Below are 26,367 nucleotides of genomic sequence, written 5' to 3'. Positions count from 1 at the left end.
TCAGGATACCTGCCTACCTGTAACCCAGGGGTCGGCAACCTCTGGCACTCAGCTCGCCAGGGTAAGCACCCTGGCGGGATGGGCCAGTCTGTTTACCTGCCGCGTCGGCAGGTTCAGCCGATAGCAGCTCCCCCTGGCCGCGGTTCGCCTTCCCAGGCCCCTGGGGGCGGCGGGAAGCCACGGCCAGCACATCCCTCACCCGCGCCGCTTCCCACAGCCCCCATTGGCCTGGGATGACGAACCGCGGCCAGGGGGAGCCGCGATCGGCCGAACCTGCCAACGCGGCAGGTAAACAAACTGGCCCGGCCCACCAGGGTGCTTACCCTGGCGAGCCGCGTGCCAGAGGTTGCCGACCCCTGCTGTAACCAGACCCCTGGGGCTGAGTGGGAGGGAGAGATGCTCCCTGTCCCCCTGCACACTGGAGAGGGGGCTCATGCTGGCTCTTATGCTGTGACCAAAGCAGCGAGCTCACTGCCTACCCCCACTGGGACAGCAAAGGCAGCGCTGAGCATGGTGGGAGCTGAGACCCCAGCTGAATGGGGGGACACACAGGCAGGGCAGGTTGGCTGCAGCCAGGTTTGCCTGGTCCAGACTGCTGCTGGGAAGTGATTCCACAGCAGAGAGGGAGCTACCAGGGACAGGGTTCAGGGGGGCTGTGACCCCAAGCCCAGCCAGCAAGAGGGAGCAGGTCCCACTCCCTTCCCCAGCAGGTGAATTCCAGACCAAGCTGCATCAGGATCTCTCCTTGGAGAAGCTGAGGGAACTTGCTGGCCACAGCGCTGCAAACCCCCTTGGGGAAGGCTGCAGGGACAGAGTCCTGTGGGAGAAGGGATTCCTGTACCAGGAATAGGCTCCCCAACGGGAAGTAGAACTGTGGGGAAATCAGGAGGCAGCTGGTGGTGCCCCAGGAATCCACAGGGTTCTTCCCTTTCGAGCTGCTGTATGGGAGGAGAGTGAAGGGACCCCTGGACCTGGAAAGGGAGGATTGGGAGGAGAAGGGGGAAGATCCCCTTGTGGATCTCTTCCCTGAGGTGGGAGCCAATCTCCCCATCAGGTGTTCCCCATTCAGAGTCACTGAGAAAACAGCCCAGAACCTGGAGAGAGGTCAAGGACATGCTGGCTTTAGATGTGATCCAGCCGTTCAAGAGCCCACAGTCCCCAAGGAAGACGGGATGATCTGGTTCTGTTGGAAGCTTAAAGCCAACACCGTGTCCGATGCCTACCCCATGCCTAGGGAGATACTAGACAAGCTGATGGGGATGGAGAAGATGGCCCTGGTGTACATCGATGACATGTGTGTCTTTAGCCAGACCTGTGAGGAACATGTGGCCCAGGTGAAGAGGGTGCTGGGCTGCTTCAAGGAGGCAGGACTGATAGTAAAAGCCAAAAAGTGCAAGGTGGAGATGATCGGAGATCGGCCCAGAGCCCTGGGGTAGTGGCGGTGCTCCGGCGGCAAGTTAAAGGGCCCGGGGCTGTAGGGGTGGCCGAGCCCCTGAATCGCCCTCGGAGCCCCACCACCACTACCCCAGGGCTCCGGGGACAATTTAAAGGGCCTGGGCCAGTAGGTGCGGCAGGCGCCCCAGGCCCTTTAAATCGCCGCCCGAAACCTGCCGCCGCTTCCCCAGGGCTCCGGCGGCAATTTAAAGGGCCCAGGGCTCCAGTCGCTGCTGGGAGCCCCAGGCCCTTTAAATTGCTGCCAGGGGAAGCCGATCCGCCCCGGTAGGGTGCACCAGCTCTTGCCGGTACGCTGTACCGGGGCGTACCAGCTTACTTTCACCTCTGCCTTTCCTCTCATTCTCTCTGCTGAGACACAGCAACCATGAATCAGAGAAGGGAGGTATGAAGGGGGCAGAAAGACCTACCCTGCTCTAAGCACCTATTTGCTGCAGGAACCTAACCCCAATTTACTAGCACCCTCAAATCTGATTTTCGGTAATATTGGGCATCACACCCACTCAGCTGCCCTAAGCAAACCCCCCAGTTGCTCAAATTTCCCCTTAATTGGCTTCCTGCACCATGTCCTGAAATGTGATGTGGGTGTAGACTGACATCTGCTTCTACAGAAGATGGGGCGGGGGTAGATTGAGTCCTGTTCAGGCTCGGTGCTCTGAGGAGATTTGTGCCCTGGTGTTCCACTCATGACATCACTCACTGAGGGGAAAATCAGTTATGCTTTCTTATCCAGGAGAGAACACAGAGATACAGAGCCACTAAATGGTGTTTAAAAAAAAAAAAAAGGCAGGCTGAAAGAATAGAGATATTTTAATATCTCAGATAAACAAAACAAGCTTCTCAGTTTTCTTTTAGAAGGTTTTTCCCCCCTCCCTATTTTCCTTTTTGAAGAAACAGGAATAAAATATAATATTAAGTTAGTCAGAAATCAACAAAACCCTGGAAATTCAGTTAATGTTCCTGGCACGGGGGGGGGGGGGGGGGGGGGATATTAATTTTGGGATTTTAGGTAGTTTGACACAACTAAATATTGTAATTAGGCTTTTGCACATATATTATTTCTAACGCTGTTTTACAGACATGAGCTAAGTGTTTGGTTCATTGATTTCAATGGAGGTCTGTGATTTATTCCAATTAGGGCTTTGCCCCAATGTTTTACTTGGCATCCTGTGTAAGTGTTTAGTTGTTTCTTTTGCTGTGGATGGTTGGAAAGCAAATTTTAAAAGGTGGGGGGGGGGAGAAGAGACTTGGGAATGCTACAAGAGGAGCCATTTGTTCCATACATTTATTTCTACAGACAAACCTGTAATATTTATGTGACCAATTTTCCTTTAGATTGCTCTCAAGAGACATTCAAACCTGTATCCGCTGCTGAATTGATTCCAACAGAAGTTCATTGTAGTACTGGCAATTTCCATACATTTCCTGTAGTTTGTTTTTTTATAGGGAGCTACATGGAAACTATACTAACCAGTCAGGGGCTTTTTAGCTGATCACTGCACTGTAAGCTTTCAGACATGCCTCTTGCTGGCAACTTGCCAAAACAAAGTGATGGGTGTTCCCAAGTTCCTGCAAGTTTGACATCTTCATTAACTATAGGATTTCCAATCCCCCCATTACGGTAATAGGCTCTGACAGTTTTATTTTTCAAGGCTATAGCCCCATAAGCAATTAAACATCTTTGTTTATAGTAAGAACCACTTGCCTACATAAGTGAATCTGCTATAGCAGCAAAGCCAACAAAAAGTAGTGTTCTGCCTTATGAGAACTGGGAGACATACAGCAGAACTATACCAATACTTTTAAAAGCAAAATCCAGCAGTCCTTATCAGAAGTGAATGGAGCATTACCCATTGTGTCAGATTCAGCTCTTACAGTGTAGCCATTCTGCAAGCCACCACAACTTCCCCCACCCCTGTTAAACTCAGACTACATAGTAGCCTTCATGTGAGAAACTGACATGAAAGCGAGGAAGTCCACCAACTTACTGATTTTCCATGGTCCCTTCCCTTTAGGAGAGTACATTTTGATAGACAAGGAAAGGGAGAGAGCTTTGCCTTCCACTCCTATGCATGTCCCAAGATGAATGGGTCAATTCCTTGATTTCAGAATATCCAATGCCTCCACATTTCTCCCTGCCTTCCCCACTACAATAAATGTAGTAGGGTCAGCATTCTCTTTTATCCGCATACCTCATGTCTGAAGGCACATGTCACAGAAAGTGGTCATCCCTCCAGCCCTGCTTTATGTCCACCCATAAATCATCTTAATCTCAGCATCCCAGCCCTGTGGTATACCAGAGGAGCGGTTCTCACAGGGATCAGGTGAAGGGAGAAAACACTACAGAGCTGCTCCATTCCTTTCATGCTTTGTGCCAGAGTTCAGCTGGGCATTGCTCCCTTCCATCTGCATTCATGGAGGGAAGCATAGAGCCTACAGTAAGTATAACAGCAGCCACTGCAGTAATTGAATACTGACTCCTGTCATGGGGCAGGAGTATTAGTTTTTGATAAACCTGGCCCACATTACATGATTGGGCCAGAAAGTGTCACACCTTTATTATAGTGTGAATGAGTCTGTGTTATAGCTAGGTTTTACCCAAAATGGTCTAGTAGAAAAGAGTGAGTCTAACAACATTTCCAGTGTTACTGTGGTTACATTCTTGATTAACAGTGAGCTTTAAGAAGGCCCAGAAGTTTGCAGATGTTAATTATAGGAACACTTGACAGTCTGGTGCAATGCTTAATAGAATAGGAATGGCTGAAAATGAAATAAGTGATTATGATGTTCTTGCATGTGATACACTAATATAATCATTCATTAGTATCACACTGATACAGCTTCATAAGCTTGCACATGTTTTGCAGAAGTAAACATAAGTGGTCTTTGCCATGAAAAGCATACAAATATGTTGTACATAGAGAGGGGGTGGTCCCTCCAGACATGAAGAATCAACTAGGAGAGAGACTCCAGGAGTAACCAGAGTTGGTAGAGCATAAGTCACAAAAGCAAGTGCCAAGATACAAGCAGAGGCACTGTGGAAATTGATCAGATATTAAGAATCATCATTTTCAACTGCTTCACATTTCTTACCCAGTATGAAGCACATTTGAACAAGGATCCCAAGATTAGCTAAATTGATGACTGTGGGAAGTCCTGATGCTGGAGAAGTCCTCAGCTGCAGTAATTAAAGGGGAATAGCTTACTGGGGCCTGAAGGGAGAGATCGCCGTGAAGGGCTTCCACACATTGTGAGAATGGGATAGTGGAAAATGGCTTCAGCAACTGCATCTCATTTTGTATGAACACCTTTGCTGTGGAAAAAATATATGCAGATATAGTCACGTGGTAATTGACATCATTAAGACAAACTTTGTAAGAGTTTCAAATTTAAATGTTAATCTCTACTGCCTGATCCAGAGCCCATTGAAATTAATGACAACTTCATTCACTCCTGTCAACTTCAGTGAGCTTGGGATGAGGCCCAACTGTGGTTGGACAAATTCCTGGAGATTTCATCACATGACAATCTTTAGTTAAAGATTAATCTTTAATTCCTGGAGACTCCAGGACAATTCTGGAGGGTTGGCAACCCTAATGAGGCCCCTAGTCTTTTGCCTACAGTAGCTGAATTATTTGCTGTTTGTGTATTAAGTATGTACTAAAGGGTTGGTGCTGCTTAAACACGTTCAAAGTAGGATTGTTCATTAGTTTCAATCCATAATGTACACAAGTCAAATCAATACAATGTTGATGCAAGATATCAAACTAAGAATCAATGGTCTAAAGTTTACTGCTATTTATTATGTGACTAGCTCAGGGGAACAGGGCCACAGGATTTGCACATGAGCTTTGTTTACTAATTAGTGTCACATGCATATCAGGAAATGGCTGAAGTCGGCAGTATTTGGATTTAAAATGTATACACCTAATGTTTTCTTTACATTAGTTAAGAATAGTCAGCATGTAATATACCAGCTTATTTGCTTTCCTTACATATCATCCATTCTGACTGTATATCATTTCTCAGAAAGGGGAGATCAAGAACTGACATTTCAGTCAAAGAACATACTGACAAAATGCTAATCCATGTATTCCCATCTGATAAAGAGTTAGAGGAAGTTATATTAAAAGGAGAGTATAATTTTGATTGATTAATTTGCTGGAGCCTTACATATTTCTCAAGGCTGTCACTCTGGTGTCTCCAATATGGCAGGGGAGCATGCTTTTGCCAAATTCCAAAGTCAAAAACAGTAACATAAAAAAAGATACTATAATTTGTTTCAGTGGCAATATTAAGCTATATATGTGAACCACACACATAATGGTAGCCTTGAATGTTTCAGACAATTTCTATTAATTGACCTATTCAAGGAAGTCTACAATAGGATGAATTGATTAAGCTATCCAATTATGTCATCTCCTCTTTTCCTGGAAAAAAAAAAAAAAAGACTAGTTATATTAACTTCTCCAGATGGGTAAATGAATGAAGTGCTTTGCTTTAGTATTATTACATATTTAGATATTAAGCTTCTGATTCTGGTACAATTATTCAATGAATGAATTATATAAGTACCACTCAACAGGAGTTTGCATAACAGGGCCCTGAAGTGATTGGCTGATTCCATGCTCATGATATTTGTCATTGAAAAAATCCCTCCTGTTCAGGATTAAACAATTCTCATCTACTCTGTTAAGAGCAAAATTCAGATCTGTGACAAAGTAGGTACCTAGAGCAGTATTTGGCTATCCTCTGCACTACATTTCAGTAATGTCCTTTGCAAGCATCCTATATAATCTGGGGTCTTTAAATAAATAGCTATGAAACCAAATAACACCAGGATATTGTGTTTAAACCAGTCCTTTGTACAAATTTTGTAGGCTACAGTTCCCTTGTAGCAAATGCTGTTGTCATTTGACTTGATTAAGCTCAACTTGGTGCTCCAAGCTCTCATATGTTTCCAAGAATGCCTAATCTTATGGCTTTCTGACTCAACTAGGAAGTACTAGAAGTCTCATGAGAGCCTGTTCTCATGACATCTCTACCCTGATTTCTAGGTTCAAATAAGTATGTGTGTTCTTAAATTACACCAGCACCCTGATTTTGACTGGGGTACCATTGTGTTGGGTGCTGCAAGAACAAAACTGAGTTATCACCAATTCCAGCATGATCTCTTTAGGCAGTCCCAGTCTCCTTGAAATCAGAGACCTAAACAAGGGAAACAGGCTCAGAGAATGTGTGAATCTGTATTGCCATCACATGTATCAGGCTTCACAAGGAAAGAATATTGGCAAAATTCTAGACTGGTATATATGGGGAAAGCTTTACTGAAATCAATCCTTTTACAAAGAGAGTTTAGCCCAAAATATACAACACTATACAAAAGAGGACATAGCATGCTGAATTTTGAAAAGCCCTCAGTACATTATGTTCTTTATTTCCCAATTTATATTGCTATCATTGAAACCAGTCAGAGTTAGGGAAGGAGGAGTTACTTCTTGAAGTTATTCACCAGTTCTTGGACACATTGCAAATGAGTTGCAAAGTTTGTGACTTAAAGTAACTTTCAGAGCTGTTCAGCCCACAAATCCATACTAATAACAAATAAAGACTTACATTTGTGTAGCACATTTCAACCTAAGGGAACATAAATGTTTTTACTAGCTTTACATGTATAGGAAACATTTCACTTGCCACTGAAATGCAAATATCGCCCAGGTGGAATGTGACAGCTGTCTAGCCCTGTAAACCAACACTATCTATTGGTTAATGGCACAATGTGAATACCAACATAATTCCCTCTGATTCCAGCGAGGTAAGGTAGGCAAGAATTTAATTAGCCAAATTACAATTTGGGTAGGACACTGTAGCAAATATTCGTACTAGAATAGGGGAAGGGTGTCTCATAATTTAGGGTTTTATCCTGCCCCACTGAAATTAATGGAAGTTTTGCCATTGTTTTCAGTTGGAGCAAGATCAGAGCTTTAATTGCCACAAGTGATCAAGATCTTGGTTCTGTCATGTCTAAAATATGGTACCTTTAACAGTACAGTGCCTCTAGTCCCAGCTGAAGACTGACTACAAAGGATGTGATCTTGCTTAGCTTCTAGCAACTATGAGATCAGTGTCCAAGAAGGTATGGATGATAAACACGGATATGGAGGGAAGCAGGGCCAGCTCTAGGCACCAGCAAAACAAGCTGGTGCTTGGGGCGGCACATTTTTAGGGGCAGCATGGCCAGCGCCAGAATGCCGCCCCTAAAAATGTGCCCCAGCCGCCCTAGCTCACCTCCGCTGCTGCCGCTCACACACCGCTGCTTGCCCTCCCTCCCAGGCTCTCAAACCTGGGAAGGAGGGGGAGATCCCGAGCGGCTGCGGCGCGCAAAACAGCTGATTCGTGCGCCGCTTCTCCCCCTCCCTCCTAGGCTTGAGAGCCGGGGGAGAAGAGGCAGGGCTGGGGATTTGGGGAAGGGGCGGAGCTGAGGCAGGGCCGGGGGTGGGGTAAGAAAAAAAAACGGGGAGGGGGGCGGCCAAAATTGTTTCTGCTTGGGGCGGCAAAAATCCTAGAGCCGGCCCTGGAGGGAAGATAAGATGCAATACTCAGCCTAAGTCATCCTTATAGCACCCAACTTTTAAGCACCCTGTCACCAAGTGTAATTCACAAACCCAATGTAAGTGACTAAAAAAGGGATTCCCAGAAGCCATCAGGCTGAGTGGGGAGCTGCCTAGGCTAGCCAGTAAAAATGCCAAGGAGAGAGGTGAGGCATAGGGGTGCATCATGATAATGGAACTAGAGTCAGAGGGGCCATGTTCCCTGGAGGGACTGTTATCGACAGGACACCAGGAAAACAGGGAATGCAGAGAGTTAGGCTGGAAGTGGAAGTAATTCACACAGAGCAGAACACAGGGTTCAATAAAGGACCACTTGTTCAACTTGACCTGCCTTCAGCTTCACTCTTTGCGAATGAAACATGGCAGCAGCATCTGAGCTGTGAGTTCTCTGCAGTGCAGCAGCTGCCATGGAACGTGGTGTGAAGCCCCCTGGCGTTTGCAGACACAAACCTAGCACAGCGATGGACCCAGAGGAAGGAGTTCAAGCTGTACACAGCCCTGACCATGCAGGAGGCGGACAATGACAACAGGAGGAAAGTAAAGGCTGAGAGGGCTGCAGCACTCTGAAGCTCACCACTGCCTCAAGCCTCACAGCAGTCCTAGCATCCCTAGGGACCTATTGCTCCCCAAAGCAGAATGAAACTGGAATGGCACAAGGTTCCTCCCTCCACTTAAAAAAAAAACCACACACACAAAAAAAACCACACACTAGAGATCAATCCAAAAGGGAGGGAACGGACAGCTGTGTCCTTACCTTATGTACACTGGCTGCCACATGCAGTTCTGGGGACTTGGCAGACTCCTTGATTTGGGACAAGATAGTCTGACACTTGGAATCACCACTTGCAGGAGCAGCTGCTCTGGGAAGGTGACCTCACATTAGACAGATACTTAGACATGGGACATACAGCAGAAATGATGCAGGTCTGAGGAGGCACAACACTCCCAGAAGTACATGCAGAGAGACAACAGCAAGAGAGAGCAGGTGGCCAGAGTCCCATATCCATAATGAGATGCATTTACTGTGGGAGACAGTATGAGCAAGTAAAAAAGAAGTGCCTTTTACTATGACAGCATTGCAAGGAATGTGGCAAATTGAACCATTTGAGCAGTGTGTAAAAGCAGAAGAAGGTCTCAGAAAGATTCAGTCAGACTTGTATAAGAGGGAGATTGCACAGACAGTGGCAGTGACATTATGACTCTCTCCTTGATTCATAGGATATCAGGTACAGGCTGTTGGAACAGGAAAGCAACAAGGGACAATACCAACCTCTGCGCATGCATCAATGTTAGTAGGGAAATGGCCTGTGTGATTTCAGCTGGATAGCAACGCCTCCTGCAATGTAATTCTTCAAGGGGAATTGGACTTGAACACACCCAGTGTTAGCAGCAGGCACAAACTAATGTACATTGAGAGCATAATGCAGCTCATAGGAAAATGTGACCTCTTAGTAATTAACCCCCCAAAAAGAAGGTATCAACTAAAGTTTGTTGTGATGGATGGTTAGCATCACAAATCCTGCTTGGGGAATACAGCCATATGAGCCATGGATCTGATCACTGTACAGCACAGGGGCGGCTCCAGGCACCAGCGCACCAAGCGCGTGCCTGGGGCAGCAAGCCGCGGGGGGCGGCCTGCCGGTCGCCATGAGGGCAGCAGTCAGCCTGCCTTCAGTGGCGTGCCTGCGGGAGGTCCGCTGGTAATGCAGATTCGGTGGCGGGTATGCCGAAGGCGTGGGACCAGTGGACCTCCCGCAGGCATGCCGCTGAATCCATGTTACCAGCAGACCTCCCGCAGGCACGCCGCCGAAGGCTGCCACACTGCCGTGCTTGGGGTGGCAAAATACATAGAGCCGCCCCTGGTACAGCATCAGAATTTTATAGCTGCAGTCCAAGCAGCAAGATGGGGGAGTCCCACGGACAATGGGGACAATTTTAAAAGCATATGGGAATGTTTTCAAATGGGATAGTTTCCTCAAGGGAAAGCTGTGACTGGAAGTAGACCCCACAGTGGAACATGTGTTTTTAACCACAAAGATTAGATTAAAGTGGCACTATGTAATCCAGTACAGAAGGAGCTTGAAAGTCTGCAACGTACAGGTATCATAGCACCTGTAGAGGCCAGTACAGCCTGGGTAAGCAGCATGATGGTGGTAAAGAAGCCATCAGGCAAATTACACATCTGCATAGCGCCAAAGCCACTGAAGCGCTCATTGAAAAGATGCCACTATGCACTGCCCACAGTTGAATACATCTTGCCAGAACTCTCCAAAGCCAGAATCTTTATGGTCAGTGATGTAAAGAATGGGTTTTGACACGTAAGCCTGATTAGAGAATCCAGCATGCTGACAACCTTTGCAACATGCAGATGGCTGCGCAAGCCAATGGGCAGGACTCCAGGACTGGAGGTGTTCCAGAGAAGACTCACCCAAGCACTGAAACGACTGCCTGGGGTGCAAATAATTGCAATGATAGCCTCATTGTAGGTGAAGGAAGAAATGATACAGAAGCTGAGCAAGACTATGACAGAAAGCTACACGCTTTTCTACAGCGAAGCGGGGATAAGAACATAAACGCCGTCCAGAAAAGTGTGGCTCAGACACTATGAGCTGAAATACATTGGACATCTGCTCACTGCAGAGGGACTGAAAGCAGATCCCGAACAAGATCAAGGCAGAGACATGCCAGCTCCAGTGGATGTGAAAGGGAAATAGTGTTTCATAGGAATTATACCTTTTTTGTCCAAATTCTGTCCACACCTGGCTGCAGTAGGAACTCGTGTGTTGACTCACAAGGCAGGATGTTGAGTGGGACTGGGCAGGTCCCCAACAGCAGCTATTTGATATGCTGGAATTAAGGATAATAGATACCCTGTCCTGAAATACCACCAGCCAGGAGAGCCACTGACACTCCAGAGTGATGCAACCGAGAAAGGAATGGATACAACACTTCTGCAGGAGCAGACTGCCAACAGAACCCTATCAGACAAAATTGAAAGAAAGCTTCTGGCTAAAGTGTCTGTAGTGGAGCGATTCCATCAGTACACCTATGGGCACCCAGTAATAGTGCAATCAGACTAGAAGCCCTCAGAGACAATCATGGTAAAGCCCCTCCTTAATGGTCGAAAGATTTCAGCATATGTTAATGTACCTCCAGCACTACCATGTGGAGATCAGATATTGTGAAGGATTACTGGTATTAGCTGACACTCCAAGCAGGGCAAATATACCCAGTACCCATGGTTGGGGGAAGGAGGATCAGGACACACAGTGCAGCATATTAATGGATTCAATCTCCCAGTTTCCCCAGCAGAGTTGGTGGAAATCAAAGAGGCTACAGAAAAGGGCATCCAACTACAGGCAGTCAAAAGAGGGATACTAGCAGGGTGGCCAGAAGACATATGTCAAGTACCAATAGAAGCAGAACCATACTTTCAAATTAAAAATGAGCCGAGTGTGTAGGATGGAATCATTTTGAGGACAGAGCTGGTTGCTGCCATTTCATTATATAAGGATATGATGCAACAAATACATGCCTCATACCCGGGCACTAGCAGCTGTCTTACAGTGAGTTTACTGACCCAGAACGAACACACAACTTTGATCCTTGATGGGTGTAACACCTGCTGGTCATCATAATAACCAGCCAAGACTATTACTACATGAGCTGCCCACCTAACCATGGGAAATGATGGGATCAAACTTGTTTACCCTCAAGGAAAAGCAGTACTTGATTACAGTGGATTACTATCCAAATTTTGGGGAGGCTGATGCCCTGCCTGATACAAAAAGCAAGTCAGTGATTGGCAAACTGAAGGATATCAATCCAAGTATCTCATTTTCCAGGAGAATGCCCTAGCCACTGAGCTACAGGGAATTCTGGGTTGGTCTCAGTCTCTCCTCTTGAAGCTCTTCTACTTTTCATAGAATACTTATGTATCTAGGGAATTTAGGTGCCTACAGTGTTAAGCGGGCACAGTGGCAGTTAGGCACCTCAGTCACCCTTTGTGAATCCTACTCCAAATGCAAGCCAATAAACAAATGCAAATGTGTGATATATGCGTGATTAGCAATACAGAACAGCATTCACATACTTTCAGAGAGTCGGATCCATGGAAGGACTTAGGTGCCTAAAACCCAGACTTGGGCACCCGTGTCCCTGTTTTGACTCCACTGCAATCCACAAAGCTCCCACCAAACCTCAGCACCTAAACTCACCCAGTGCCTAGGTTTTTCAGAGTAAACTTTCCCTACACACCTATATTTCTGCTTCTGGACACATGCCCTGCTGCCTCACTCTAGACATCCAAACTGCTGTCTCCTGCCTAGGCCCCATTGCAATCCACAAACAAGGGAAGACAGGCATTCAGCCACCTATGTCTCATGCAGCCTTCAATCCAGTAGGCAGTCTCAGAGGATGCCTACTGGATTGAGTCCCATTCAAAATCCAGTCAGTGGAGGAAGAAGTGGTGGGTGTGCCTATCTTATAACTTTTAGCTCATATCCCAGGGGAGACCCCTGTTCAAATCCCCTCAGGAGAGCACTCTAAATGCTGAATTATATGATATTCTAAATTGCAGTCTCTCAGTCTCCTGATGAAGCTGTTCCACTGTGGATAGATAATGAAACAGTGGTCAGAGCAGGGGAACTAGACATGGGGTCTTCTACCTCCTAGGGCTATAGAGTCATTTGCTCTCTCTGGCCCAAGTTCTGTTCCACTGTGGATAAAGTGTTAAATAATCAATGGGCAACCTCATCCTACCATCTCCTCCACAAACTTATCAAGCTCAGTTAGGGGTGGTTTTTTGCCCCTTCCCCTCCATCCCCACTTCATTTTAAGTGCTAAGGATTTCCACTCCTATGTTTGTAGGACTGTAGTAGAGCTACACCCTGCATTCTTTAAGCTCTTTGTATGTCACCAACACTTCACTTTATCCATTCTGCCATTTTCATGGGGTTAACATCTATTGTCACATCTTCGGTCTCTGATCTGACAATTATGAGATGTTGACTTTTATCCTGTTTGTGTTTTTCATTTCTATATATTCCTTCTTTAAATCCTGATCTAGTTCATCTGGTTTTCTTTTCCCTCATCTGAGACCATTCCTCATCTTCTTCTTCATGGTCCAAGGCAACTATCTCCTCCCCCACCCCAATGCCACTTTCAATGTTCAGCCTCATTTCAGCACGGGACAAGTGCCAGCTGCAGCCCCCACTCAGCCTGCTCTTGCAGCCCAGCCTCACGGTCTTCAGCCGGATACCAGCACTCAGCCTGACTCAAACTTCAGCTCAGCCCAGCCCCAAAGCCCAGTCAGTCAGCCCGCTCCCCACTTCACTCAGCCTCTGCTCCCAGCCCAGCCACCTCACATCCATATTTTACCAGCATTTTACACAATTTGTTTTTACAGTGCTAGACCCAGACACCTCCCACTCCCAGCAGCCTCTGAGCAGATTAGTGGTTAATTACAGCCAGCTAGACCACACCCTAGTTCTAATTTCCTGGGGGTAGTCTGCTACTTACTGCTACTTCCCAAAGGACTTGTGGAGGGGTCGGGGTGTTCTTCCTCCTACACAGCGACAGTTTACTCTGTCATGACTTTATCTGCTTAAGAGTAAAATCTGGAAAATGTAACTGATCCAAGAATTCTCTTCATGCTCCATTTACTTTGTATTTTGTTTCCTTTCATTATATCAAGTATCTACTCACTTGTTACTCATTACTGGCCTGTATGTATACAGCAGGTGTCACAGGGCCCTGTTCAAATTACCCATTAGCTTAATGAGATTCTTTGCTTTAAACACTTACTAGCAAATAACACTTTTCTTACTGACTCCTTATTAGCCAAGTGCTCTCATTTGAGGGCAATTTTAGCCAAACATAGGCTCCATGCCAACAGAGTCTTAACTTTAAGCATGTTAGCAGTCTCACTGACTTCAACAGGACTCAGTGGCTGGGCTGCCTTTTAAAATAAGGGTACCCCAAATCAGAGGATGAAAAAAACAGAAGTATATTTATTCTTCCTCCATTGGGAAAAAGAACCAGAAAAAACATCTCTCTCTCTCTCTCTCTCTCTCACACACACACACACACAGAGAGAGCAAAAAGAGTTCTAAAAGAATAATGAAAAGACCTTTTTCTCCTCTAGTGATCTGCTTAACACCCAAGCCTGGCTTTCTATCTCCCTTTCCAGAGCTAGCTTTCCTCCCAAGGTACCTGTTTTATCTGCCTTCTGCGTCTCAGTTGATTACCCATTTGGCAATTTGCTGCACCTGTGCCTTAAGCTGGGCTTTATTAATTCATTTTTTCTTAAAGAGACGACTCATCCTTGCAGTTAAACATACATGTAAATGTCTTCAGGAATAGGGCCTTAGTCGTACTTAGGTTTTGTGGATCCTAACTGGAAGAGGATTCCCATTTGCACCTCCTGGTCTGATATTCCTTCTCTGAACAAAGCAAGTGTGATTGTCACAGGATCTATACACATGCCTATATTCTGTTTTTTGTCTTGTCCAATCGAAGGATGAATAATGTTTGGTTTTTCAATGAGGAATGTTTTTATAAAAAACCAAGAACACAGCTGTTTGTTAGGGGTTGGTGTCTGATCTAAATGTATTCTCATTTAACTTGTAATTATTATTGTTCTGCATTGTACCTGAATTCATTTATTTGTAATTACTCTTGTTAAATCTGTATGGTACCTAAGTATCAGGAATTCCCTGAAATACATGCTAAGTTCAGCAGCAAACTCATTCTTGATAATACAGTATCTCCTTTACCCCTCATTAGCACTTCCCCCCAAAATAAACATCCTTCCCTGTTTCTGCTACAAAGCTAAAACTTAATAATTGTAATTAATAGATGTTTTTGTTTTTAAAAATTTATTTATGTATTTGTTTATTTATTATTGTTCAATTAGCATCTCAGTCACAGTTGATCACCCCTGTGAAGACTTGGGAATTTCACATTCAAAACTAAACCCAATCTAATTTCACACTAATTAAACATAAATACCATAGCTGAGTTGCTCTCATCAGGGCTGGCCTTAAGGAAAATAGCGCTCTGGGCAAACTTGTATTTTGGTGCCCCTGACCCCCACTGCCTCCCCATCCATCGCCCCTGGCCACCACTGCTTCCCTGAGTTACCCACCCATCGCCCCAAGCTCCCTTCTGCAGCCTTGCACCCTAGGCCCACCCCACTCCTTGCCAGGGCTGCCCAGGGGGGGGCAAGTGCGGCAATTTGCCCTGGGCCCCACGGGCCCCCACGAGAGTTTTTCGGGGCCCTGGAGCGGGGTCCTTCACTCGCTCCGGGGCCCCCGGAAAACTCTTGTGGGGCCCGGCCCCCCAGAGCTTCTTCCGCTCCGGGTCTTTGGCAGCAATTTGGCGGCAGGGGCCCCCCACCGCCAAAGACCCCAGGCCCCCTGAATCCTCTGGGCGGCCCTGCTCCTTGCCTCTTGACCACAGTGCCTTAGTACTTAATTTGTGATGCCCCAGTACCTCTGGGCTCCCGGCCAGCAGCTGCTACTCTGAAGACAGCACCACCACCACCACCAGCAGCACAGAAGTAAGGGTGTCACTGCCATACCATGCCATCCTCACTTCTGCACTGGTGCTGGCGGCAGCAGTGCCTTCACAGCTGGATGCCAAGCCAGCAGCTGCAACTCTTCGGCCACCCAACCAGTGCTTAATTTGTACCAGGGCACCTCCTTCATAACAAATTAAGCACTGTGGTGCTCCCCTGACCACAGCGCCCTGAGGCGGTCGTCCACATTGCCCACCCCTAAGGCCAGGCCTGCTCATTATCATAAAATTTCAACAAACCAATAGTTTTGCATATGTTTTCCTCTTGCAAACCCTTCCTCAGTTTTGAACATTCTCCAAAGAAAAGTTAAGTCTCTCTGCTCTTTAAGTGAGCCTGTTAGATATTAAATTATTTAATCAGTCCCATCTCTCAGACTAAGCGGATATTTAACAGATTTAACAGATGCAGCACCTAGTGTAGCAAGTTTCTGCACAGTAAAGCAGCTTTCTGCGCTGTAACTCCCGAGGGGTACACACTGCCAAGCCACTTAATGCACAGAAACTGCATGGTTGCAGTGCTGTAAAAAAACTACCCCAACGGGAGGCATAAAGCTTTCTGTGCCAAGGCTACAGCACCGCGGTGCCAGTGTAGACACTGTGGTCAATTACAGCGCTGCGATTGGCCTCCGGAAGGTGTCCCACAATGCTTGTTTTCACCTCTCTGGTCATCGGTTTGAACTCTACTGTCCTGGCCTCAGGTGATCAACCGTCATCCCCACCCCGTAAATTCCTTGGGAATTTTGAAAGTCCCCTTCCTGTTTGCTTGGTGACATGTGCAGTGGTCTCAGCGTATCTTTCCAGGTGACCATGCCTGCTCCACGCACCAGGCGATCCCCCGCTTGGAGCAATGCCGAGCTGCTGGACCTCATCAGCATTTGGGGAGAGGAGGATGTCCAGTCCCAGCTGCGCTCCAGCCATAGGAATTATGATACCTACAGACAGATTTCACAATGCATGACAGAAAGGGGCCATGACCGGGACACACTGCAGTGCAGGGTCAAAGTGAAGGAGCTGCGGAACGCCTACCACAAGGTGCGGGAGGCAAAGCGCCACTCCGGTGTTGTGCCCACGAGCTGCTGGTTCTACAAAGAGCTGGACACGATACTCAGTGGTGACCCCACTTCCGCTGTGAGGGCCACTGTGGATACTTCGGTGGCTCGCGTGCCAGTTGAGAGTGGACCGAGCCAGGAGGAGGAAATCTTGGATGAGGATGTGGAGGGGGACGGGGACCCAGAGGCAGAGGACAACTCGGAGGTCAGAGATGCATGCAGCCAGGAGCTCTTCTGTACTCTGGAGGAGGCTAGCCAGTCACAGCTGTTGGAGCTTGGCAAAGTGCAAACAGGAGCGGAGGCCCCTGGTAAGTGGCTTTGATTTTGGGAATCGCTGAAGCAAGTTATTGCGGGCAGGAGGCTGCAGAAAGCAGGCTTGTGTCTGTATGATGCATGTACCACCACATGCCTAGTCTGAGCAGTGGAACAAGTTGTTGATTGATTCACTTCATGGGAATCTGCCTCAGATCTCCAGGAAACTCTCATGGAGATACTGGGCAATCTGCTGCCGCAGGTTCTTTGGCAGAGCTGCTTTGTTTCTTGCCCCATTAAGGGTAACTTTCCTGCACCACTCTGCTGTCACTGGGGGGACGGAGCCTTGCTGCACACAGCCGAGCCGCATAAGGGCCAGGGAGGAAGCCGCAGGCTTGGAGAAGACCCTCCCTTGATTCTCTGCTCACCCTCAGCAGCGAGATATCGTCCATAATGAACACAATTTGTGGAAAATGTGGGGATAGAAATGTTTATAAGTCCTCCCTTACAGTGCTGGCTCTCCCCAACAGCCACATGCCCAGTGTACAGTACGGTCCTGGAACACTGATTTCCCCAGCTCCCGCGGCTACTTACCATTTTGGGAGGCTTGTGGCTCATGTGTGCTTGCCTGGGGTCAGCCAGTTAGTGACAGGTATGTGAATAGTGGCTGTGTTTTAAATCACTGAATCAGTGGTCAGTGTGTTGCAAACAATACTGCTTCTGTAAAATGTTGCATTTTGACTTCACAGAGATGATCTTGGGAGCCCAGCCTCCCTCTTTGTTATCTCTGGCTGAACAGCTGCACAGAATTAGAAAGCGGCCATGAAGAATTAAGGAGGACTTTCTGGTGATGTCATGATGTACTCCGCGGCCAAAAAACAAGAATTGAAGGAGTGGCGGGACAGTGAGACGAGGGACCGAAAGGAGAACATGGCACACCAGAACATAGCCACGGAGCAGCTCTTAAACGTTATGGAGCGCCAAGCGGACACGCTCCAGGCGATACTAGCACTGCAAACGGAGCAGCTCCGCACCCGCCCTCCCCTGCAGCCACTGTCTCAAAACTCTTTCCCATGCGACCCCCTCCCCCCAGACACTGCCAACACACTCTTATCAACCTCCTGGTTCCAATCTGTACCCACTGCATTCCACTCCTCCCCTGTCACAGTCCAGCACGGAGGACTCCCAGTACCCACTGCATTCAACACCCGTCCCTCTGCAGTTTAGCCCTGCTGAAGTACCGTACCCGCTGCACTGTACTCCAAAGGACAAGGTTGCATATGATACTTGGACATACACAAATCTTTAACCGTCTCAGGACCCCACTTCCTCCTGGGACCCTCCCTTCCCTCATCTCCCACGTTGCTGATGTGTTTTTTTGTTTGTCTCTCTCCTCCAGTTGTTGTTTTTTAATAAAAGAATTGTTTTGGTTTGAAAGCAATCTTTATTCCATTAATTGAAAGCAAACAGAGCCCTGCAAAGCAACAGGCAATTTTCTTAAACCTTCATAGTGCATCGTCTTCACCAATCACAGTCACCTCCTAGCATTACAAGCACTGCACTCCCGAGAATAGCAACAAATATGAGTGGCTATCAGCTTCAAATTGCTGCCCTCAAAGCATCCCTGATCCTTATGGCCCCACACTGCGCCCCTCTAATAGCCCTAGTCTCTGGCTGATCAAACTAAGCCTCCAGGTGCTGAGCCTCTGCGGTCCAGCCCTGAGTGGAGCTTTCACCCTCCCTTCACAAACGTTATGGAGCGTACAGCACACGGCTATAAGTATAGGAATATTGGCCAGGACCACAGAGGCAGCATCAGCGGGCCTTTAAATGGCCAAAAGCACACTCAACAGTTATTCTGCACTTGTTTAGCCTGTTGAACCACTTCTTGCTACTGTCAAGGTGTCCCGTGTATCGCTTCATAAGCCATGGCATTAAGGGGTAGGCAGGGTCTCCCAGGATCACAATGGGCATTTCAACTTCCCCTACGGTGAACTTCTGGTCCAGGAAGAAAGTCCCTGCTTTCAGCTTCCTGAACAGGCCAGTGTTCCGAAAGATGCGTGCATCATGCACCTTTCCGGACCAGCCTGCATTAATGTCCGTGAAACACCCACGGTGATCCACAAGTGCCTGGAGAACCATAGAGAAATACTGCTTCTGATTAATGTACTCAGTGGCTAGGTGGTCTGGTGCCAGAATTGAAATATACGTGCCATCTATCGCCCCTCTGCAGTTCGAGAAGCTCATTTGTGCAAAGCCATCCACAATGTCACACATGTTGTCCAGAGTCACTGTCTTTCAGAGCAGGATGTGATTAATGGCTCTGCACACTTCTGTCAACACGAATGCAATGGTCAACTTTCCCACTCTGAACTGGTTAGCAACCAATCGGTAGCAATCTGGAGTAGCCAGCTTCCACAGTGCAATCGCCATGCGCTTCTCCAGCGACAGAGCAGCTTTCATTCTCACGTCTTTGTGCTGCAGGGCTGGGGCGAGCTCATCACACAGTCCCATGAATGTGGCTTTCCTCATCCAAAAGTTCTGCAGCCACTGCTCATCATCTCAGATGTGCATGATGATGTGATCCCACCACTCAGTGCTTGTTTCCCGAGCCCAGAAGTGGCATTCCACTGTGGTCAGCACCTCCGTGAATGCCAGAAGCAATCTCATGTCATAACTACTACGCGTGGCGAGATCAATGTTGAATTGCTCTTGCCTTTGTAGTTTAAGGAATAACTCCACTGCCACTTGTGACGTGTTAGTGAGAGCGAGCAGCATATTGGTCAACAGTGCGGGATCCATTCTTGCAGACCAAAGAAGCAGAGCAGAGTGTGCAGTACACAACCTGTTGAAAGATGGTGCCAAATGCAGACGGAAGCACAGGGATTGCTGGGATGCAAAGCAATGCATCACGGGGCATTGGGATAGGACCCAGGATGCCCCGCGACCCCCCTCCGTCTTCCCACAACTCTTAGCGACAGAAGAGGACGAGATGCTTCGTGGGATAGCTGCCCAGAGTGCACCGCTCCGAATAATGCTGCAAGTGCCTCAAGTGTGAACATGCTATTGCGCAGGCAGCTGACAGTGTGAACACACAACAGCTGTTTTCCCTTCAGCACTCTCTGAGCGGCACTGTAACTGCCAGCAATGAACTCTGCCAGTGTAGACAAACCCTAAGGTCACACACTGAATCAATACTTTAAAGCTAGAATAAAACAAACAAGAATTATCCTGAGCTGCAGACTTTTTTTCCCCCAAAGAAATATGGGGCAAAAAGGATAAATACAGGACCTAGGCCAAACCAAAGGATATCAGGAGACATGAGGATGACCAGTAAAATCATTCAAAAAGCCCTGCCTTGTGGTCATGTGCTGTAATTAGCATATGTTAACAATCCTACTATATATTCTGTCTCTAACTCAAAATTAATCTTTCCTATGGAAAAACTGAACCAAACAAGGCTTTAGAGGTTCCCTTTAGGTTACCTGAATACCTTTCTCTAACCAAAATCATTCCCTAAATATTTTTAGCAGTGCTCAGTTCATGTGTTCTTATTTGTCATCCTGCCACCCAAATGCCCTTGTCCTGCTGAGCACTCCAGGGTTCTAACCCAAGGAAATAGGGTGTTCCTATTGAAATTTAGGGCATGGCTACACTGGAAACTTCAAAGCGCTGTCATGGGACTGCTCCCACAGCAGCACTTTGAAGTGCAAGTGTGGTGAGCCAGCAAGTTAGAGAGCTATAAAATGTAAGTGTAGACAAGCCCTTAGCCTTCTTCTATTTAAAAACAAAAAAACAAAAAAAAAATCTACCAATCAGGAAGAGAGAAAGTTCTGTCCTTTTATCCAGGAACCTGTCCTTACTGACTGACTTTTCAAGATCCCTGATTCCTCACACAATCTAACCCTCTTCAACTTCTACTCCAGCACAGGCTACCTTCTTCTCCGAGTTCGCTTTCCGGGTGCAGGACTCCCTCCATTCATCTTTCAAGCCACTGGAGGCCTCCTTTCAGTACTGTTCCATCTCCAGCAGGAGCTGCTCTTAAGTAATAGCTGACAATGACAGTCTAATGACATTTTCCATTCCATTCCATTTCTTGTACTTTCCCATAGCAGCTCTTTGAGGCTCTTGCTGACATTTTGAGCAGTAAATTTACTTTGGCGGGGTTCTGTCATCTTTTCTCAAAAGCACAGGTACACTACTATCTTGTCCTTTGCAGTGGGCAAAAAAATGGACGGCTATCCCTGGATAGAGTGTTTCCTGGCCTATCCTAGTCTCTTAGGAGTCTAGGAAGTACCCCTGAAGCTACGCTTTGTCTTACTTTACTTACCACTTAGACTTCTTTATTCCATTTTTATACAGAAGCTGATCTCAGTATCTGCATCCAGAATAGGGACAACCTCAATCAAGGTCCTCAGGTTGATCTCACTCAAGCTCTTTCTCAAAGAAACACATTCCTGGAGAGGCATGATAGGCCTCTGCAATAGAAGAGTGAGGTCCCTCTTCATCAGTGGCATCTCTTTCTGCTAACTACCATAATAATGCTCTTTGAAGCAGGGACTTCATTCTCTATATGTTTGTGCAGTGCTTAGCTGTACAGCGGGTTCCTCTGGGGGCAATATGTTATATAGTAATAACAATTTTATTTTTCCCTGGGACAGAGCTAATAATAATGTTCATTCCCAGATGGCAATGTAGCTTTTCAAACCTTCCTAAACCATTAGTCCAAGAGCTGAATATTTGCAGCATTGTGTGATTGGGTCACAAAAATATTTTTAAAACTTGTCCTCTTAGCAACAGATAATAGTCTGCCTAGAGAAGTCACTTTGAGAGTGGTACAAAAACTGAGCTCAAACTGCGGGTGATGGAACCTCTCTCCTGGTTAATAGGAGAAGAAGTCAAACCACCCCATGCCCATGGCATATATTTGGAAGCTGTTCCAGACTGATTTGGAAAAGCTCTATCAGTGTACTGTCTCACTCATGAACATGAAATCAAAGGAGAACAATTGACGATTATCTCAATACTACATTGCACTCAGGGCTGTTAATTTAATAGCATAGTGCTTCAGTCTTCTGCACAAGGGAACCATGCATGGAACTGCTCCAGCACCCCAGAAAGCTTAGTCCACATTCTATTAAGTTGCTCCTGAGAAGCAGCCCTTCATTAAGTAATCTAGACACAACAGTAGAGGAGCAAAGGACATGTTCAAAAATGCCCTTAAATAATTCAGGTGTGCAATTATGGAGCCCCCACCTAAAACAGACATAGGCACTGATTATACTGGGTCAGCCAAGCATGCTCAGAGAGAGCACAGATGTTAATAGGGCTGTTAAACAATTATGTTCCTGAAATGTACAAGATACATATGACCTCTTTTTAAAAAGCCAGAACACTCAAGCTCTGTGCTTTTGTTGACTATATGCTATTTATCAAGGCAGTTATGCATACATGGCTTCCTGCCCTGGAAAAGCACATTGGAATTAGTGGCTGCAGGTAGGAAAAGCAGAATGCATAGGAAACAAGGTATTTGTAATGTCTTAAAGCCAAGGATACTGCTGGGCTCTATAAAGTGGAGGAAACACTGTTAAATATGTGCCTCCATGTGATATTGCTGCACCTGCCAGCTTCACTATTTCCTAAGTTTGCTCCACAGGATGGTTTTCCAGGAGTCCTCTCCAGGTCGTAATGAACGATCCATCTGTTGCTACCAGATCTCAGAGATGAATGATACTGTCTGAGAATGTTATACGTTTCTTGCTTATGCCTACTAGCATTCTGCTGAGAGGCATTCCGTTAGCTCCTGCTGTTTGTAACTTGCTGTAGTGATCTCAAGAACTAATTATGACAAACAGGCATATGATCTAGCTTATATGTGAGGCCTTACCTTCATGCTATACAATCAGGACAGCAGGGTATTTTACAGGCAGCAAGCTATATGGAGAGGGCCTGGTATAGACCAGTAGTTGATTGTTTCCTTCTAAAGGAGGTGAAGAGCTGGAGGTGGGAATTGTTGCACTCAGAAATCACTACATTAATTTAAGCAGATGATTCATATTGGGGTTGAGGAAGAAAATGCACCAGTCACACTCAGAGCAAGAGAAATAATTATATCTGAATGCTACTCATTGCAATTTTTACCATTTTTGTTGCTGAATAATTATTTACAACTCATGTTTTCCACTTTTTGACCTGTAGCTTGTTGTACAGTATTACATAAAATTATTCACACCTCTTCCCTCATCATTGATTGAATAATTTATCTGTGAATATTTGTCCATTTCTCAACCAGTTTCTAGGAACACTGCTGTTCCGCACGCAGCCATACACAGACACAGAGATTATTTCAGTCTCCTTTGTAAACCAAGTAATTATATTTAGGGATGTTATTACTGGAGACTGGCCCTACATTGGAAAATGTGGTTCTAAACGCTGAACTCACCTATTGTTTAAGAATGTTCAGATCCAAGATTCTGGTTTGGCCCAACTTCAGGTTGCAATCATATATCTGAACTCTGCCCAGGCATGAGGGTCTGAGCTAACAGCTCCTCATACAGGAACAGAGCCGGACATACTTGGAGATAGATATGAGGGGAAAGAAGTACAGATCCAGGAAAATTAAAGAATTTAAACCAGTACAGATGAAGATAGGATATAGACATCCATTGCTCCAGGTGCTACTGCAAATAGATGGGTCCTTACTTGAGGGTAAGGAGGGGATTTCGTCAATTGTGGGGGCATGCCATCTGTGTGTCTTCATCCTCTGTTGCCCCAATGAATTTCTGCTTAGAAACGTAGATAGTTAATACCGCTTGAATGCCATTAATTCCTACAGGTTCCTCTCTGTGGCTGCTACCACTTGCTTTGCAGCAACAGTAGGGACAGCAGAGCTGTGTGGGATGGTCAGTTCTTCACATAGATTCCTCTGTCTTGGTGGATCTGCCACCAGGCCTCTCTTCACCAAAAATCCCAATGATTCATAGGTCTTGGAGTCTGTGTCCCTTGCCACAAAACCCTTCCACAGGAAGAAACAATTGCTGAGAAACTTCATTTCCTGGCCCTTTACAATCCCTGCCATGGGTTTCTCCAGAGAGGGGGCCGATCTGTCCCGTGGACACAGATGTAAGTGAAAGGACCAATATAAATAGAGTGAGTGTCCCCAACGCGGTTGAAGTGGGGGACCAAATTGATTGTTATGAAAAAAAACATATTGCAACACTGCACTTACCACAAGATATTACTCTGGAAATTAAGCTCACTCAGTGGTCTAGTACTTAAACCAGGGGTCTCAAACACGTGGTCCGGGGGCCGCATGTGGCACGCGGGGTTGTTTTCTGTGGCCCGCGAGCTCCTCGCGGTCCCCCCCCCCCCAGCATTTCCTAGAGCGGCTCCAGCCCGACGCGCACCGGGGGAAGGGCAGTCCCCCGTTCCCGGCCAATGGGAGCTGCTGGGGGCGGTGCCTGAAGCAACAGCAACACACAGACCCCTGTGCCCCTCCTCCCCCAGGTTCCGGCCACTTCCCGGAGCGGTGTGGGGACCGGCAGCCAGACAGCCTGCCCTGCCCCTGGTGCATGTTGGGCCGGAGCCCGCCCCCCGAGCCCTTCCTGCCGCCCAACCCCCTGCTGTACCCCACACCCCAACTCCCTGCCCTGAGCCCCACACCCCTCCTGCCCTCCCTGGGGGCAGGAAGGGGGCAGAGTTGGGGTGGGGATTTCAGGGAAGGGGTTGGAATGGGGGCAGGGCCTCATGGAAGGGGTGGAGTGGGGGCGGGGCCAAGGGTGGCGGGGGGAGGTGTCAGTAATGCGGCCCTTGGCCAATGTACTAGTCCTCATGTGGCCCTCATGGTCATTTGAGTTTGAGACCCCTGACTTAAACCTTCCTCTGTGTGCTCACCTGAGAGCTTTCATTGAGAAATTAGACTCAGAATGAAGGGTTTAATCCTTCAGGGGGAAACAAGAGAAAATGGGGGAAATATAGGATTTTAGTGGGAGATTAGAAAGCAAAGAAAGAAATATTAACCACACTACCAAATTAGCAACAATGAAAAAATACCTTATGACCTTTCCAGTAACCGTGGTAGTCAAGCCAGGAGGGCAGGCACAGAGCTTTGCAGACCAAGCAGCCAAAGCTCGTGGTCAGTCGAGTAGCTATCTTTTTAATGGATCCCCTCATTTTAGAACTATATTTGAACATATTTAATAAAGATCAGACTTAGTGGTGAGTATTCAGAAGGCGAGTGCAAGGGGATTCTCCCTCCATAACCCAGCTGCTCAAGGACTAGCTGCAGGAGAAAGGATTGGCAGGTTTAGCAGCACTGGTTAAAAGGGGTGAGAAAAAGGCAACACAGTCCCACACATCCTTCTGAACTGGCCAGCAGAGTGGGCAACCGGAAGGGAACACATGCGGCACACCCTTAAAAGAAGTCACATGATAGTGTACAGGTCTGACTAGGGTCCCCATGCAGGTCTCTGCCTGTGAGACACATTATTATTAATTATTTGTATTGTGATAGTGCTTAGAGAGCCCACACTACAAACAATAAAAAGATGGCCCTTGCTTCAATGTGCTTACAGTCTAAGACCTCAATCCCGCAAAGACGCACGCACTTGAGGACGGAGTCTGCAAAGCGCCAAGTGTCATCAACTCCAGTGAAACCCAGGGTGCTAAGCACCTTGCAGGATCAGGCCATTGCTTTCACTTTAAGCATTAGGAATTTTTTAGACATTAGGTCTTCAGTGGGAATAACCACAGCGTGACAAGTTAAGCATGTACATGAGTAGAAATTCCAATGACACAGAGGTTTCAATGGAGTTCTCCTTTGTATGCTACTTAGAGTCTGATTTTAAAAACAGTCTTCAGTCTGACACCCACATTTGTGTCCACAAATCAAAAATATTCCGGTGCAAAACTGGATTAAAGAATCAGTCTCTTGAAATGTAAGACCAAAAAGGCATATGCTTCATTTTGTTACTGTGTCCACAGAATACCATTTTGTCTGTTCAACAGACTGGTAGAATGTTGCAATCTCCAAAGTCTGTTTGGTTACCATGGTTACTGGCTCTTCAAAATATTGCTACCAGACTGAGAATAGCATCTGACGCTTGATCATTTTTCCATGATTTTGTCTAATTTCACAGATTTAAAGAAAAATGCTTTAGATTTAGGAGCTCAGGAGTTAAAGGATGATGTAAGTCAAGAGTGAAATGCTTGAAGGAAATTTGCTCTATGTCTGGCAACTCCAGATAGTGCAATTATTCCTTCTCTTTAATGAGCATTGAGTAGTATACAAAAATATTGAATATATCGGGGTGGCCAAACTTACTGACCCTCCGAGCCGCAATCTGATAACAATCTTCAGAAGTTTGAGAGTGAGGGCACGCCTGCTGAGACTCAGCGCTTCTGCCCCATGGGAGGCACCTGCAGGG

At 46.7% G+C, this 26,367-nt stretch overlaps 1 pseudogene; it reads left to right on the top strand.

The window, feature by feature from the left end:
* The first annotated feature begins 1,172 nt into the window (after positions 1-1,172).
* LOC112117519 overlaps positions 1,173-26,367 on the top strand; it is a 111,633-nt pseudogene continuing 86,438 nt past the window's right edge.

Source organism: Terrapene carolina, unplaced genomic scaffold (assembly GCF_002925995.2).
Source record: "Terrapene carolina triunguis isolate 2854851 unplaced genomic scaffold, T_m_triunguis-2.0 Scaffold22, whole genome shotgun sequence".
Taxonomy (NCBI): domain Eukaryota; kingdom Metazoa; phylum Chordata; order Testudines; family Emydidae; genus Terrapene; species Terrapene triunguis.
This window is presented reverse-complemented; position numbering and strand designations above follow the sequence as displayed.